This window comes from Rhinopithecus bieti, unplaced genomic scaffold (assembly GCF_001698545.2).
Source record: "Rhinopithecus bieti isolate Rb0 unplaced genomic scaffold, ASM169854v2 scaffold_14741, whole genome shotgun sequence".
Taxonomy (NCBI): domain Eukaryota; kingdom Metazoa; phylum Chordata; class Mammalia; order Primates; family Cercopithecidae; genus Rhinopithecus; species Rhinopithecus bieti.
The window spans coordinates 138,666-157,146 of NW_016807965.1; the positions used below are offsets into that span (position 1 = coordinate 138,666).

General features: G+C 38.2%; 1 long non-coding RNA gene across 3 annotated transcripts; it reads left to right on the top strand.

Moving 5' to 3' along the window:
- Positions 1-706: 706 nt before the first annotated feature.
- On the top strand, positions 707-17,409 carry LOC108537114 (uncharacterized). 3 transcript variants are annotated; one of them, XR_001887718.1, is made up of 3 exons: positions 707-1,416; positions 3,828-3,920; positions 17,367-17,409. It is a non-coding gene; the product is annotated as an uncharacterized LOC108537114 (long non-coding RNA). The 3 variants fall into 3 exon arrangements; XR_001887717.1 differs by having other exon boundaries at positions 707-1,340; XR_001887719.1 differs by lacking the exon at positions 17,367-17,409 and adding an exon at positions 8,605-8,790 and having other exon boundaries at positions 707-1,340.
- Positions 17,410-18,481: the final 1,072 nt, after the last annotated feature.

Here is an 18,481-nt window from a genome sequence, read left to right on the forward strand (position 1 = left end):
CCTCTCCCGCTCGGCTCGCAGCCCCCCAGTCTCCCGCTCCATCCCTGAAGTGCGGCCGGCGCAGGGCCGGGGCCGGCGGGCGGCGCGGCGCCCACACCCCCGACCCAGCCGCGGCGCGCAGGGTCCATTGTAAACAAGCCCGGGGAACGGAGCCCCTCGGCGGCGGCGCCGCAGCGGCAGCCCCCGTGTCAGGAGTGAGACCCCTGCACAGCCACACTCGGCTCGCACACACGAACACACACACGCACGGACACACGCGTTCACACGCAGCCACACGCTCCCACACACATGTAGAGACCGAAGAATATTCACCTTGGCTGTGGATTATTGTGGTGTTGTTGGTGGGTGATGGAGATGGTGGTGGTGGGGAGGAGGAGGAGGAAGAGGAGGAGGAGGAGGAGAGGAGTAGTTGTTGTTGATGGGTAACAGTCGCCAGGACTACGGTGACTATGGCGCTTGATTCACAAGGCAACGGTTGCTATAACTCACAAAAGAGAGAGAGAGAGGGAGAGAGAGCGAGAGGGAGAGGGAGACACTCGCACGGGGAGGGGTGGGGGAGGGAAGAGGGGAGGAGGCGGGCCCGGCCAAGCCGCCGGAAGGGGAGGGAGCAGCGCTGTGACTGACGGTCCCCAAAGACGGGCGCGGTGGCGGGGTGGCGGGGCACGAGGCCGGGATTCCAACACGGGACTCCGAAGAGGTGCGCCTATGCTTGGTTGGGGCTGAGGTCACCAAGAGTCCTCTCAGAGGGACGTTACTACACGCGCTGGCGAAGCCCAGGAGAATTTAGAGTCGCGGTGCGAGGATTACTATCTGTGAAACGAGGGCTGCCTTTTCGAGCAGCCAGCTTTGTGCAGAGACGTCCCGGAGCCACGAGAGACTAACGGCTAACCCGAGGGAGGGGGTGGCGAGGGTGATTCCAGGCACTTTGTGGAGAGACGAGCTATGGCTAAGGAAGAATCCACTTTGAAGAGCAACCCCCGCCCCTGCCCGATACGTTACTTCCGGGGCGGGGCGGGCAGAGGGGCCCGGATGTGCCGCCGTTTTTTTTTCTTTACTGAGGCGCCGGCGGTGTTCTTGGTCGCGTCAGCCTGCTGGCTTTTCGCTTTCCTGGACGCTTCAGGGCTCCGCGGCCTGCGCTGGACTGGAGGGTCCGCGTCACTCTCGCCCTCCTGCTTTCCGCGCTCTGACCCACTCCCGCCTCCTGAGGGTACGACTTGGAGGAGCGCGGGCGGCGGGGCGTGAGCGAGCAGCCTCTGCCGCCATCTTAGAGAAGGCGAGCGTGGGGTGCGCGTGGGCGCGAGCCGGCCTCCCGCGGTCCCGCCGCAGAGTGGCGCGGAGAGGTGAGGTCCAAGCGTGTCCGGCCCTCACTCCAGAACGAAAAGGCGAGGTCATCACTCCCTGCTTACAGGGCTGGGAGTAAGTGCCTGTAGAGAGCAAGAAATTGCCCTGCCCATAGGCTGAGAAAACGCATTTGGCGAGTCCTCTCGACGGAGGACGTAGAGGGGCGGGGTAACTTACACCTGCCTGCGACACCATCCTGTTAGTTTCTAGTTCTGTTAGTTTAAGCCCTTACGTGCTCATCCCTCTTTAAAGACTGAACCGGGGCTTGAGCTCAAGCCTGGATCCTGTTACCTACCTTGCCCTCAGCCCCACTTACTCAGCCTACTGTAGCTGAGGGTCTTGCTGTTTCCGGCTGAATTGAGATAGACGAATGGCTTCCGTCTGTGTTGAATGTTGTTAACACAACCTGCCATCTCAAACACCCGTCGATAAGGCACAGCCTCTAATGCCTAATGGTTCGAACAGACTCCTCCAGTTCTCTGCAGACTCGAGTCCAGCAGGCACATGCCCCCAGGCCCTGCCAATACCCAGAATCTCCCAACATTTGCCACTAAGCTGCTTATCCAAGACAATGACATATTGGAAGCAGAGCCTTAGGAAGTCAGTTCTCCTCTTGAGGCTTAATTTTTGCACCTGCAAATAAGGGATTTGGGCCGGCATGAGTTCACCAGCGCTAAAATAATACTGAGCTCATTCTGTGTCCCAGAACTGGTGCGAAGTGTTTTACATACGTTATCTCATGTAATCCCAACAACACCAGTGCTAGGTAATATTCGCATTTGAGGAAAAACAGGCACAGAGTCCTAAAAGTCCGTGGTTTTAGTTTATGGCTGCGTGCCATGGAATACAAGGTTACCGTGTTTTGGGAACCAGCTAGTTTGGGTACATTTTAAAAAGTAATATTGTTGCCTTTGATAATCTCATGAGTTAGAGATGTTCTTACAATAATAATGTGTTGCAGTAGTGAACAGTGGTGAGCCTAGTGCTAAAGCTAAAAGGTTTCCTGACCCACTGTGGTAGTAAGGGTTTCTAGTCAGACAAATGACTGTGGTGACCAATGTGGGTCCCATTGTACATACAGATGGGAAATGAGGTATATATTCCAGCTTTATGAAAACTGGTAGTCATTATGAATATTCACTTTATTACATTTACTGATAAAGTCTTCATTCCTATAATGGTGTGTAGGGCTTTATGCTCACACTACATGGCTCTCTGAATCGCTTTGTTTTTTAAGTTCCATTGTCTGTTACAGTTTGCCTGTCCCTTCTTTCATTGTCAGCTGTTGCTTTTTACTGCTGTCAGTGAACATAGTTCTATTATCCTCACCACCCTTTTAATTTACTACTCTTAATCTACAGGCAAGAAAACCACATAGTGAAGCTTGTGCAAAACTGTATCTCAAGAGTATAAATAGTTACTTTGAGGGACTATTAAAAAATAAGTGCAACCCTTGTGCTAGAACATTATAAAATTAGTTTTAAGCTGCCTAATTTTTTTTTTTAATGCCTTACAGGTTTGGTCTTTTCCAGAATTAGGAATAGATACATTTCCTGAAGTTAATTCTTGAAAATTTAGAATTTAAAATATTTTCCCATGTTTTAGGATACTTGATGATGATACAATTCTAGCCATATTGAGGTTAATATTTGAAGTGTTCAGTGTTACTGCCTGATAGGGTTTGGCTTTGTGTCCCCACCCAGCTCTCATGTCAAATCGTAATCTGCATGTGTTGAAGGAGGGGCCCTGTGGGAGATGATTGGGTCCTGGGGGCAGTTTCTGATGGTTTAGCACCATCCCACTAGTGCTGTTTCATGAATGAGTTCTCAAGAGATCTGGTTGTTTAAAAGTATTTATCACTACCCCTCTCTCACCTGCCACAATATGAAGAAAGTCCTTGTACCCTTCACCTTCCGCCATGATCGAAAGTTTCCCTGAGGCCTCCCAGTCATGCTTACTCTTAAGCCTGCAGAACTGTGAGTCAGGTAAACCTCTTTTCTTCATAAATTACCCAGTCTTAGGTAGTTCTTTATAGCAGTGTGAAAACATACAAACACACCACCACACTGAATCAAATAACCAAGAAACCAATTCAAGCTATAGAATCAAAAATACGGATTTTACATGGCATGTATTGTTTAATACTGTTAATTAGTTACAAAAGAACCCAGAAACCTTTTAACCCATGGTCGTTGCTTGTAGGATTTTTTTTAACGATTTTTTAAAGCTGCATAGATGCATCTTCACATATGATACATGTATGTTTCAGAAATAAATTATTTGCTAAGAAGTCACAGAAAAGACCCAGTACTGGACCATTCTAACATCACCTATTAGTACAAAACACACTGTGTGATCGATAAAAAAGGTACATAACCAAGTTAAAGTGGGGCAGACATAGTTCCTGACTATAAAATGTTCAACATTATCTATTAATTTAGAATGTTGTGTTTTAACTTTGGATTCTTTTCTTTCTCTCCGATCAGAATGATTGGAAGAGACATGGAATAACACATTTGTATCTGAACTACTTGAAGAGAAATCTGAAGCCCTGATTATATATATAGATTATGCATTTCGTAAGTTACTTTTAACACATTCGTAGTGGTACATTTTCTTTTCTGTATTATCTATTAGGGTGTTTTTGCCTATTCATATCCACTGCATATTCAAGGACTTAATAAGTGTTTTCATTGTTAATAATTTAAAAAAGAAAGGATGCATATGAAAAGATAAAATACTGCTATGTGATAGGCTTGCTTCTGAAAAATATCAGAGTTTTGAAAAGTAATATAGTCTGTGGCACCTTATTGTTGAATTTGTGATGAATATTTTAATAAGAGAGAAATCACACCTGTTTTAAATTTTTTCATTTGATTATATCCTATTTTCTTCAATTGAGAGAGAGAGATGTAGAGTCTTGGATTCTCTTATATAAAATGTATTGTTTCATTTCTACCAGTATTTATTGAGCACTTATGTAGAATACTGGATAATTATATTACTGGATTACTAATTGCCTTTACTAGATCTGAAATTCTGTGGATATGTGATAATTATTAAAAAATGACAGAGAGTGATAGGGGCCAAGATAATTCAAAACTGAACATAATTTGCCACCATTCTCTGGAGCACCCTCAAGCCTACCTATCCCCACCTAAAGTATGTTTTGGTTTTGAAAACAGTGCAATAATATTTTCTGCTAGATTTGTCTTTCTTTGTTTTCTTTAAGTAATACAAACCAGCTGATTACTCAGCAGTTCTGAAGAGTGTGTGTAGAGTGTGTATGCCTATGTGTACACACGTTTGTGTGCATCTGTGTGTCTTGGAATTACATTTTTACTCCAACACAGAAAGATGATAATGGAATCATAAGTTGACTACCTTTGCTTAACACCAAAGTAAATTACCTTTTGATGTACACATGCAGCTTTAAAAGAAATAGTCTGGGGCCAGGCGCGGTGGCTCACGCCTGTAGTCTCAACACTGGGAGGCCGAGGCAAGTGGATCACCTGAGGTCGGGAGTTTAAGACCAGCCTGACTAACATGGAGAAACCCCATCTCTACTAAAAATACAAAATTAGCCGGGTATAGTGGCACATACCTGTAATCACAGCTACTTGGGAAGCTGAGGCAGGAGAATCACTTGAACCTGAGAGGTGGAGGTTGCAGTGAGCCGAGATCACACCATTGCACTCCAGCCTGGCCAACAAGAGCAAAACTCCGTCTCAAAAAAAGAAATAGTCTGGAAACAATTCAAATGTGTATCAATAGGAGGATGGGAAAACTGTGGGCCCAGCACAAGGACTAACACCTGTAATCCCAACACTCTGGGAGGCCAAGCCATGAGGATCACTTGAGGCCAGGAGTTTGAGACCAGCCTGAGCAACATAGCAAGACCCTGTCTTTACAAAAAAAATTTAAAGCTTAGCTGAGCATGTTGGCACATGCCTGGAGTCCCAGCTACTTGGGAGACTGAAGCAAGAGGATTGCATGAATCCAGGAGTTCAAGTTTGCAGTGAGCCGTGATCACTCCACTGTACTTCAGCCTGGGTGAGAGCAAGACCTTGTCTTAAAGAAGTAAAAGAAAGAGTAAAACAAATTGTGATACAGTCATACAATGGAGTACTACTGAGCAAGTCAAAGGAAAGGACTGCTGATACAACACAGATAAATCTCAAAAACATTGCATTTGGCAAAAGAAGCCAGACTCATAGCATATGAGTTCATTTATATAAAATTTAAGACCAGGGAAAAGTAATCTATGTTTAGTGTCTTCTTATGGCAGAGGCAGTAGGTTGGGATTTTAGTGGAAAGGATTATGAGGGAACGTGATAGAATGATGAAAATGTTCTGCACTGTCTAAGCTGCACTAATGACATATAGCTATTAAAATCTAAATATTAATTAAAACTTGTATTTAAAATTCAGTTCCACAGTCACACTAGCTACATTTTAAGTGTTCAGTAGCCACATGTGGCTACTGCCTGCTAAGTTGGACAGTGCAAATACAGAACACTTCTATTATCTCAGAAGTTCTAGAGAGTTCTAGTCTCTACTGCCTGCTAAGTTGGACAGTGCAAATACAGAACACTTCTATTATCTCAGAAGTTCTAGAGAGTTCTAGTCTAGATCTTGTTTTATGCAGGTGTTTACGTTTTTCAAAATTGTAATTAATATGCATTATATATGTATTATATGCCAGTAATACCTGCCCCCAAACACTATAAATCATTAATAGAATTTTTGTTACTATATTATCTACCTCATTAGTCCATGTTTTCTGTAATATTTTTGTTCAACCCTGCAGAGAAAGGATAAATAGTAAAATTCTTGGCAAATTTTCAAATATGTAAGTGTGACATACAATAGATAACATTGATTTTCTGCTCAAAAAAATGAGTTGTGCTACTTTATAATTCTGAATGCATCTAGAAACAAGGAATTTCTTTTGAGGGCTTAAAGTGAGCTCTAGATGAATACAGAAAAAATTTTTTCTGTTAGAATCAACTATCTTAAACTGGTGGAGATCATACAGCCTTCTAAGGTAACACTTAAGAGTGTTTGGGAGATATTGGTGCTAACTCTATGACTAGGTTTAGAAAGTCATATAAGCTCTGTAGGTAACACTTCAGACTTAAGCCTTTTGGAGGTAGAAGAAAACTAAGTTTGTAAGTCAAGGATAAAAAGACCTGAATGATCTCAATTCTAAAATTCTAATTTTAATGGATTTTAAGAGATGGAATACCAGGGAAATAGATTCAAAATACTAAATATGTGTGTTTATATAGTACTTCAGTGAAATTAAGAAAAATTGTTGGTGGAGTAAGTACCTTAATAATGTTAATAAATATTGCTACCAGCATTTTTTAAGACCTTTGTGAACCCCAAGTAGATTTTTACAAGACAATGAACTTTAACTGTTAAAGATTAATTCCTATAAATGAATCAGCAATTCATGTCAATAATATGTGCTGAAAAGTATTTTATTTACTAAATTATTGTCAGTTATATATAAAAAAAAGATATTGTTTATCCAAATTCTTTAACAAATTCTTGTTTTCTCTCTCTCCCTCCCCCTCCCCCTTCCTCTCCCTCTTCCTCCCCTTCCCTCCCACCTTCTCCCTCCCCTTCCTTCCTCCCTCTCGCTACCTTTTTTTTTTTTTCTTCTAATATAATATGTAGTCTGGAGAAAACATCTCCCAAGTTCTGTTGGGCCATTCTTCCTATTGGAAGTATACTAATAGTATCTTCTCACTGGAACATGTCATAGATCTCACCCGCCCCACACACTAATATCACAGTAATAATACATAAAACCTTCATTTAAATTGTTTTTGAATGTGTATATCAATGGTTACAGCATATGACTGAACTTTTTTCATCCTTAAAAATGTTCTTTTAAAGCAATATATAACCACTAATGAAGAAAAATAAAGATTACTGATTGACATAACATGTATTTGTCTCATGATGCCTTTTTTGTTTGTTTTGAAAGGGTGGATTTATATGCATGCAATGTTTTCCAAAATTTTTTTTAGCTTATTTACATTTTGTTTTGAGGGCAGGGAACACAAAAATATACATTTTACAGTGGAATGTTTAAAACACTTGCCTGCAAGTACTATTTGAAATGTTAGGTGGTACTACTTTCTTTCATAAAAGAGATTAAGGGCCAAGTGCCATGCCTTACACCTTTAGTCCCAGCACTTTGGGAGGCCCAGCCTGGGCAAGAAAGAGACCCTGTCTCTACCAAAAAAAATTAAATTAGCTAAGCTTGGGCGTGCCTGTAGTCCCAGCTATGTGGGAGGCTGAAGCAAGAGGATCACTTGAGCTCAGGAGTTCGAGGCTGCAGAGCCATGGTCACACCACTGCATTCCAGGCCTAGTAACAGAGTAAGACCCTGTCTCAAAAAAAAATTGTAAAGATTAAGGCCATTTTAAAGACTTGCTTTGAAGACCTCCAACCCCAAATAATATTAAACACATTAAAATACATCCACATCACATAAAATATACATGACTAAAATTGAGTTTAAAATGACATAATGGTATGTTTTGTAGACGTTAAATAGTTTTTATTTGCAACTTTTCATATTTTGAAGTCAACTTTTTTTCTTAGATCCCCAACATTTTCAGAAGACCTTGAGAACTATATAAATCCTAAGCATAGTGAGTGATGGATAAAATGGCCCTGAAATAACAGTGGCAAAAGTGAATTTAAAACAATTTTGTTTCTTAGGCTTTTTTCCTTCTTATTGTAGAGGGAGGGATTAGTTAATAGATCCACTGAGATAAATTATAGTGAACTTTCTGCTAGTTTCACAAAGATCAGAAAAAAACTAATAAAAGGGTGATTACTGAAGTGTACTTGAACTCAGTACCCTAATTTGGCACTGCAACCTTTCCTTCATTAAAAATTGATATACGTCTTTATGAAAAAATAAAGACAGTTGGATTTGCTTTATAGGGTTATCTTGTAACTTCAAATGTGTGACAAGAATAATTATAGACTACTTGTTAAATGTTACATCGTTTTTCACCCAGAAGAAACAATCTTTAAAGGAATAACACTAATTTGTTTGAAGATTGATAATAGATGAGAATTTTAAGTGAGTAATAAAAGATTATATAAAACTGTATGACAAAGATTATAGGGTTAAACATGCCTGTTTTGAAAGTGGATACGTTTAAGATTAAATTCCTCCTTAAATGAAATAAGTAAAATTGCATAAAATACCCATATTATTTTATTTTGAGCCAGTACTGACTCAATGATCCTACTATGAAATACAAAGCACTGACTTTCCGGAAAAACCAGAAACCATCGACTTCTAAGAAACCAGCTGCAGAGGTGGCAGAATTGAATGATGTTTAATAAGTGGATCTACACTGGAGTTTAGGTGGAAGTTCTTCTCACTGCTGAGAGCAAATTAAGGAAGTATCTACTATAAAAGTAATTTCTATAAGACTATTTTTAAGTTAACTTAGTTGTACAATTAAAACATTATAACTTATTAGCATCTCTTGAAAAAGCCATACCTCTGTATTTGACAATCATCTTTGGAAAACAAAATCCTGAAAGTTTATTGTAGACTTCAAAAGATATAATGCTTATCTGCCACAAACAGGTAAGACAGGCTGGAAGTTGTAATAACTTTTGGGAAGGAAGTTGACAGGAATGTTACTGGAATATCCACAAACAATCTTAATCTCATGTTAACTATAATGAAGCAATGTAAAGGTGAGAAAAGGAAGAAACATTATCATAATCTACTGAGATGGTTAGTGTGATCTTTTTTTTTTTTTCTTTAAATATTGTGGTCTCATGGGTTGATTGGTTTTTGTTTGTTTTGTCGTTTGTGTAAATGAGCCAAAAGAAACAGGGAAGCAGTAGTTCTAGAGGTAAGATATGGTTAAGACTTGGGTTAAAGCTATAACTAGGAATAGTAAGAGAGGATATATTCAAAAAAATACAATGGAGGAAATGTTTACAGTACTTGAAAATGTCAAGCATGGTCAATTTTCTAATATTTATTGAGGACTGGCTATATCTGCTATACTGGTTATTATGGACACATGGGGATAAGGAACAAGGAAGAGTGAAAAATGCAAAAGAACTTAAAGTCTAAGTTCCTTGTTATGCCAGATTATCTTCTATTTGTGTCTTCATATTCATTCTTGAGTCTTTTTTTACCTGCCTTTCTAGAAAGCTGACCTTCATGCATTCTGACCACATCGTTGCTTTGTGGCTGCCAGTTGGTTTCCATCAGTGGGCAGCACTGGCAGGAAATTGGAGACCTGGAGAGAGGAGAGTAAAGTCAGGTTATTTATTACCTTGTCTCCTACCTTGCAAAGTTGCTTCAAGATAGCCATATCCATTGACTAAAGAATTCTGATAAAGGCTCCTTCCTCTCTTTAGGCTTATGGGCGGTAACAGTTCCACTGCTCTCTAGGTTACTGCACCATTCTTTCAGTTTCTCTACACCCACATCTTGGTAAATAGGCCCTTTGTACTTAAATTCTCATCAAACTGCCCTCTTTCTAGTGTATCATCTATTTCTTGTTGGGACTTTGATAACACCAAATAAACTTACAGACTAGGAAAAATTTTGCTTGAGTTGCCATAACAAAACACTATAGACTGAGTGGCTTAAACAACAGAAATTTTTCTCACACTTCAAGAGACTAGAAATCTGAGATCAAGGTGTCACTGCTTGACACCAAGTGATGGTCTCTTCTGAGGACTTTCTCCCTGGCTTGTAGGTGTCCATCTTCCCCCTGTATCTCCACATGGTCTTTCCTCCGTGTGTCTGTGTTCTATCTCATAAGAATATCAGTCATATTGGATTAGGGCTCAGCCTAATGACCTCATTTTAACTAAATTATTTCGTTAAATGTGCTATCTCTGAATACAATCTGAGGCACTACTGGTTAGGACTTCAATGTATGAATTTGGATGGGACACAATTCAGTGTATAACACTCTAGTTGAAGAAGAAAGGCATAAGATAAATTAGAAAATATTTCAAGATTATGAGTATAGGTATGAATATAAGAAAAGGACAGTATTGGACTTACTCTGAGCAGAATATTAGAAAGGGGAAAAGATAGGACTTTTTTTCAATAAGCAGTTTTATAAATACTCAAATTTCAGTGACAGATTCAAGTGGAGAGGCACATAGAAAAGAAGTCCCATGAGCTAAGAACTATCAGATGAGGAGACTGATCTAGGAGACATGTAAGTAACAGAGTAACAATGATTACCAACATTTATGAAGCATTCTGACATGATTATCTGCTCCCCTTCTTTTATGAAAACAGAATTATTCATGTTTTGGGCTGAGCCTGAGGACTTCCTTTCCTGGTTTCCCTGAAAGTTGGATGGAGTCTTATGACTAAGCTCTGGTCAACTAAGTGTTCACGGGGCCACTTCAAAAAAAAATTTGAGCCAGCTTATTTATGTCCTTCACCCTTTCATCCTTTCATTTTCATCCCCTTCTCCATCCCACTGTTTAGAAGAAGGATGCCACCAAGCCAAGCACGTGGAGCAACAGAGTAGGAGACTAAGACCCTAATGACTGTGAGGCTACTATACTGCTCTGCATTATGTTTACATGAAAAAGAAACATCAGTCTTGTTTTCTGTTTCACAATTAAACTTAATCCTATAATATAAGCATTTTCTATGTGCTAGGTATTGTTCTCAGTTTGTATGTATTATTTTGCTTAATCCTGTAGCAATTCTATATGTAGATTACCATTATTATCCCCTATAAGAAAACAGACACAGAGAGATTAAATAATTTTCCATAGACAACACACCTCATTTTTGCTGAAGTTAGGACTTGAACCAGACTAACAGACTCCGATTACAGAGTCTGCCCTCTTAACTGCTATGTTGAACTGCCTGCCTCTTATCTCTAATCCTACACCCAACCTTTTGCATCTGAGAAACAGAATTATTTTTTAAAGCAGTAGTCTAAACAAGGGAATCTTGAATTTGGAACTCCACACGGTGTACCAGGGAAAACAACTTACATGAAAAAATGTGGTAAAGATTTATATATACCTATAATCTTATTTTCTTTCTTATTTTGGTCTAAATTTTGCCTAAGTTGCTCTGTCTTTTGAAATACTGATAATGTGTCTCTTTCTAAAATTAATTTTTAAAAAAGACTTTACTCTGGAGAGCCTCTTGTGGAGGCTCTCTATAAATCTAAAAGGCAGTCTCTTCCTAGTTATCTGACTGTGATCAGCCCCATAGGGTAGGGTGTTTTCGATCTGTGCCACAAAGGGCCTTCCCTTGCCATATTCTGCCAGAGTCCTTCTCAGAACCCCAGCTGGGATAATCTTTGGTGCAATCCAAGGACAACTTCTGCACTTAATTGTTAGATTTCTCTTGAGAAAGACTCAGCTCTCAGTCAGGAGTCAGTCCTTATGGTGACAGTCTCTGTTGCAGTCCCGTTAGCAGCAGGAGAGCTTTAAGAGTGTTACAGGGCTTTGTTAACCCCTCTCTTGAAGAAACTGGAGAAAAAGAGATTTTAAGGGTGTCTTGATTTTTTTTTTTTTTCTTTTAGTGTTTAGTAAGAGAAAAAACTGGGCCAGGGGAGATTGTTTTATTCCCTTCCCATCTGGCCACATAAAAGGCCATGGGATCTACTTAGAGGATATTAATGCATTAAAATTCTCTAAAGAAATGAGGCATCAAATAAGGAATCCATTTATCCACTTGAAGTAAGTTCAGAAGGAAGAACACAGAAGGCGACGGACCTGTGATATCTCTTACCCAATTTACTTTCAGGCTAGAAGTAATACTGATAATCAAGAACAGCTTTATTAGGATGAGATTTTGAAATCTATTCCAACACATACTGTGGGTTTTAATTTCTACTGCTTCTAACCAATTTTTTCAGCTAACAAAGGTATTGGAATAGTACATTGATGATAATCGGTATTGTCATGCCATCTTGGGGATATAAAAGAGTTCTTTTTTTTTTTTTTTTTTTGAGAAGGAGTCTCACTCTGTCACCCAGGCTGGAGTGCAGTGGCCAGATCTGAGCTCACTGCAAACTCCGCCTCCCGGGTTTACGCCATTCTCCTGCCTCAGCCTCCCGAGTAGCTGGGACTACAGGCGCCCGCCACCTCGCCCGGCTAGTTTTTTTTTTGTATTTTTTTTTTTAGTAGAGACGGGGTTTCATCGTGTTAGCCAGGATGGTCTCGATCTCCTGACCTCGTGATCCGCCCGCCTCGGCCTCCCAAAGAGTTCTTAATCCTTTATTAAAATACAATTCACATGTAATAAATTCACTCCTATTAAGAATACAATTAGATACATGTTAGCAAAGTATGCAGTCATTTGACCACCACCACAATCAGATATTGGACATTTCTATCAACATCAAAAACTTCCTTGTGCTTTTGTAGTCAATTCTCTCTTACCAATTACCTCACCCCATCCCCAGGAAAATTTAGATCTGCTGCCACTATATTATTCCTTTAACTAGAATGTTATATAAATGGAACATACAATATTTAAATTTTCCTGAGGGGGTGCTATGGCATCTTTCATTTAGCAGAATGTTTCTGACATTCACCTATATTGTTGTGTATATCAATACTTCATTTATTTTTATTGTTGAGTAGTAGTCCGTCATATGGATATACCGCAGTTTGTTTTCAGATATTTGTTGTTATAAATAATGCTGCCATCATTATATATAAGTGTTCTTGCCACAGTAATGCTGCCACAATTTATTTATAAGTGGGCCTGTAGATGTTTTCATTTCACTTTGGTAGACATCTAGGAGTGAAATTACTGGGTCATATACCAAATGTATGTTTAAGAAATTGCCAAAATGCTTTCCTAGTGCCTTTATCATTTTGTATTCCTACCAGAAATGTATGAGATTCCTAATTGCTCCACATCCCTGCCAGCTCTCATTGTGATTTTAATTTGTATTTCCCTAATGACTAGTAACGTTAAGCTGCATATCCTGTGTTATTGATTAGTCCCATTTCTTCTTTTGTGAGATACCCGTTCATATTTTACCTCCCCACTTTTTTGTTTGTTTGTTTATTTGTCATCTTCTTCTTGGATTATAAAAGTTCATATATTTTGGACACAAATCCTTCATCAGACATACATATTTTGCAAATATTTCTCCCAGTGTACAGCTTGCCTTTTTACTTCCTTGAAGGTATCTTTCAAAGAACAAAGACTTTAATTTTGATAGTCTAATCTATTAATATCTTTTTTATTGTATCTTTTTTGTTTTATCTAAAAAGTCTTTGCCTGATCCAAAATTTATCTCATCTGTTTTCTTAACACAGTTTTATGATCTTTGCTAAGTTTAGGTCTATGAGATGTTTTTAATTAAATGGTGTGTAAGATATGAGATAAGGATGAAGGTTCACAACTTTCCATACAGATTGTTTCATATCCTATTGTTCCAGCACCATTCATTAAAAAGACTACTGGTCTCCACTGAATTCCATCTTTGTCAAAAATAAGTTGTCCATATGTATGTGGGTGTATTTTGGGATTCCCTATTCTGTTCTATTGATATGTTTGTCTGTTGTATACCACACTATCTTGATTACTGTAAATTTGTAATTTTGAAGTCAGGGAGTATTTTGTTTTCTTCTTAAAGGTTGTTTTATATATTCTAAGTCTTTTGTATTTCCATATGAATTTTAGAATCATTGATTTGGGTTAACATTTTGTTGAATCTAAGGAATAATCTGGTAAGAATTGACATGTTAATATTATTAAGTCTTCTAACCCATGAAAAGGTACATCTTTTATTCTGGTCTTTAATTTCTCTCAGTAATGTTTTTTAGTTTTAGTGTACAGATCTTTCACATCTTTTATCAGATTTATCCCTAAGTAATCATAATTTTGATGCTATTGCAAATAATACTGTTTTTAAATTTCTTTTGTTCATTACTAGTGTAGAGAAATATAGCTGATTTTTATTATGATCTTTTATATCCTGATACCTTGTTAAAGTCACTACTAGTAGTTTCTTTGCTGATACCACCAGATTTTCTGTGTAGATGAGCATGTCAGTTGTGAATAAAAACAATTTTATTTCTACCTTTTCAAAAAGTAAAACACTTCTCCCAAAATCTCCCACCCTACTCAGGACTCAGAGATAAACACTATTAACAATCTTTGGTTTTAGTTCCTCTGGCAATCACAGTATTATTTTTCATAATATCTGTGGTTCTCTTTCAAATTTAGATGGTATCTCTTGAAACTCTACAATGAATGATGGAAAAATTGTACTAGTTTCCCTTCCTTCACCTTGCTTTTCTCACTCTGACTGCAGTTTTTAAAATTACATTATACTTTTACATTGTCTAGGTTTATAGCAATTGTTTCCATTTCTGACCATAAGGTGGGTTAGGTAAACTGAATGATCCTCCTTCAGCAAATACCTAAAAATTCTAGATAAAATATTTTAAAACAGCTTATTAAATGCACTTGTTAGCTGGCAAAAAAGTAAGGGAAATTCTGAAAGACCTATGAAGGATCAAAAGTCCAAATCAAAAGCTAAACCAGTGCCGAGGAGGAAAATCTACCCTTCTTTTGTGAGCTAGAATTACTATTTTAATGGCCTCTTGGAGACTGGAGACAAAACCTCAGACCTCATGAACTGAGAAGTTATAATCTGAAACCCCTCCACAAAGCCAAGACCAGAAGGGCTACACCTTTAATGAAAGTGAATTTTCATTAAAAGTAAAGAAAACAAGCAGTCATATAAGCAAGAAGGTAAAGAAGAAGACATGGAGGACTGGGAGTCTTGGGTCAAAAATGGTCCTATACAAAATCCTTTTCAGGGTCAATTAAAACCTATTTCACTTTCATTTATTTAATCATCATTTTCAATGACTATTGATAAGTAGGATTTCATTTCATTATTTCTTTTACCTTGCCATTCATCTTAATCTCTGAATACTTTTTTCCAGTGGTTGTTGGATACCAGTGCATTTGTGAACAGAAGAAGAAATATTAGTTCTCCTAACCTATAATACTAACTTTCAGCCTAATCCACAATGTATAATAAATATCACTGGGATCTAAAGCTTATTATAGATAAAAATGAATTTTCATTTCAGTTTTAAAATGTCTTTAGCTTTGGCGTGGTGGCTTCTGCCCATAATTCCAGCATTTTGAGAGGCTGAAGTGGGAGGATCACTTGAGACCAGGGGTTCGGTTTGCAGTGAGCTATGATCACACTACTGCACTCCAACCTGGGCTACAGAGCAAGACCTTGTCTCTAAAATATAAAAAATGTTTTTGTGCTAAAGGAATTAGTATACCATTGCTTGAATCTTGTAAATCTGAGATTATAAAACAGAAAAAAGTATAAAGCTTATCTGTTTCCTTTAAAATGTTTAAAGCCTTACTTTTATACTTTTCTCTGAATTGAATAAAAGGAAGAATAAATTAAGAACCACTTGATAACTACATTAGCAATATTGAGTTAGTGTCAAAACTAGAAAGTAGAAATATAAAATTAAAATTTGACAAAGGTTTAAAACCATGATTTTAAAAAAATCACCAAACTTAACATTTTGCTCCTTTAAAATATGGTTCTTAAATGTTCATAGTTTGTAATCCTTTTACTCTTATAACTCCCTACAAATTGATTCATTGGTTTCACAAATTTTCTCCATAGAAAATATAAAACTTCTTGATTTCCAATTTTCATTGTGCTGTAGTTTTCTCCATCATGGGTGTGTGTATTTTGTAAATTCTAAATGGGTTTTTAGGTAAGCTTGGAAGCTATATAATCCTTTTCCAGTTTTGACATATGCGAATAAGTGCTTTTAAAAGAAATGTAGTTATCATTTTCATCCAAACATACTTTTATTTTCATGTTAATGTAGTACTACTGTTAGACCATCCTAAATTTAACTTTCACTAATGATCTTCAAAATGATTTGAAATTTTTTGCACTTCTTATTAGGACAATTGCATTTTATTTGTGCAGGCTTAAAATTGCATTTTATTGTGCATCACAAGAATTTACCCAACTTCCTGTGAATTTGAGTCTCAGAACTAGTTTCATTACTGTGTTACTTTGAGGAAATCGCTTTACCTCACTGGGCTTCAATGTTCAGTCTACAAATGGATTGGCATTTTTTTTAAGTTTAAGGAATAGTCCACTTTGATGTTGATGAGTCTAAGAAATGTGAACAGTGCAGCCATTTCACCATGAGTTTGTAATCTCCGACGGGTTATTTGGTTATTGGCAAAATAACCTGAAAGTACAGCAGTGTTAAAGCTCCTGAATAGATACTGTATATTTTAATGCAGTTTAGTTTTTGAAGTTTTACGTTTAAATTTCTACACTCTACTTTCCTTTCCTTTTCTTTTTTTTTTTTTTTTTTTTTTTTTCTGAAAGGTAGTCTTGGTCTGTTGCCCAGGCTGGACTGCAGTGGCGCGTTGTCGGCTCACTGCAACCCCTGCCTCCTGGATTCAAGCAATCCTCCTGCCTCAGCCTCCTAAGTAGCTAGGACTACAGGTGCCCGCCACCATGCCTGGCTAATTTTTGTATTTTAGTAGAGACGGGTTTCATTATGTAGATCAAGCTGATCTCAAACTCCTGACCTAATATGATCTGCCTGCCTCAGCCTCCCAATTTTACGTTCCACTTTCTATTAGTAAAAGTGAATATAGAAAGATTGTACTCTGACACAAGCTAGAACTTGAATTTGTATACATTCTAGACCTTATTTAAAATTTTAACACAATAAATTTTGATGAAATATTCATTAAAGCAAAGTTTATCCGTATAAATGGGCTTTTATGATCTAATTAATGTAATAGTTTGTCACCATGGCAAGGTGTGTTTGCATGGTTCGTGTGTGTGTGTGTGTGTGTGTGTGTGTGTGTGTGTGAAGTTAAGCATGATAAACTACCTTTAGAAGGCTGCTGAAAAGATTTTGAAATGTTATTGAATTTTCAAATGTTCAAAAAAGTAAACTTACAAAATATTTTGGCCTTTTTTTAAAAGGCGGGGACATCCAGTAGTTCAAGGTTACAATGAGCTGTGATCGTGCCGCTGCACTCTACCCTGGGTGACAGAGTGGGACCCTGTGCCACAGAGTGAGACCCTGTCTCAAAAAAAAAAACAACTATGTAAATCCAAGGTATGATTTAAATACTTTTAACACGTGTTCATTTTAATCACATTTGTGGCTATGTTCCTCTTGTGTTTATATCTCTCAATGTGTATACTGTTATTAATGTGGCATATATATAAAATCTTCATTGTTAGTTAAAAATATTTTCAAAAAATCAGTGCAGCTTATAAATTTGCAATGATTTATGCCTGTGCTCATGATGGGTAAGATTTTGCTTACGTGAAACTAAAATTATGCAATAATTGAGATGCTTTACAATGGCGTTTGACTGTATTATCTTGGACAGTAATTATAGCTAACATTTATTGAGGGTTTTCTTTGTGCCAGTCATTGCTCTGTGAGTTAACTCTGTCTTCACAACATGATAAAACAGGTACTATTACAATTCTCATTTTTATATAGTGAGAAAATGAGGACCAGAAACGTAAATAATTTTGTCAAGACCGTAAGTTAGTAACTAATTGTCAGGATACACACTCAGACAAGGGCCTGTATTTGCCATGCTACCCCTCTAGGGTACCAATGGTTATATAAATTGAGCAAACTGGCTGGGCGTGGTGGCTTACACCTGTGATCCTAGCACTTCGGGAGATCATGAGGTCAGCAGATTGAGACCATCCTGATTAACACAGTGAAACCCCGTCTCTACTAAAAATACCAAAAGTTAGCCAGGTGTGGTGGCACACGCCTGTAGTCCTAGCTACTTGGGAGGCTGAGGCAAGAGAATTGCTTGAACCCAGGAGGTGGAAATTGCAGTGAGCTGAGATTGTGCCACTGCACTCCAGCCTGGGCAACAGAGTGAGACTCCATCTCAAAATAAATAAATAAATAAATAAATATTAAAAAAATAAAAGAGAGCAAACTAACCCAGTAGAAGGTAAAGTGTATGATAGCCATACCTTTTAGAATGATTCAGTCAGTTAATCCAATGATAATCAGACCCTCTATGATTTAAACATGCATCCAAAATCACCAGTGATTTCTA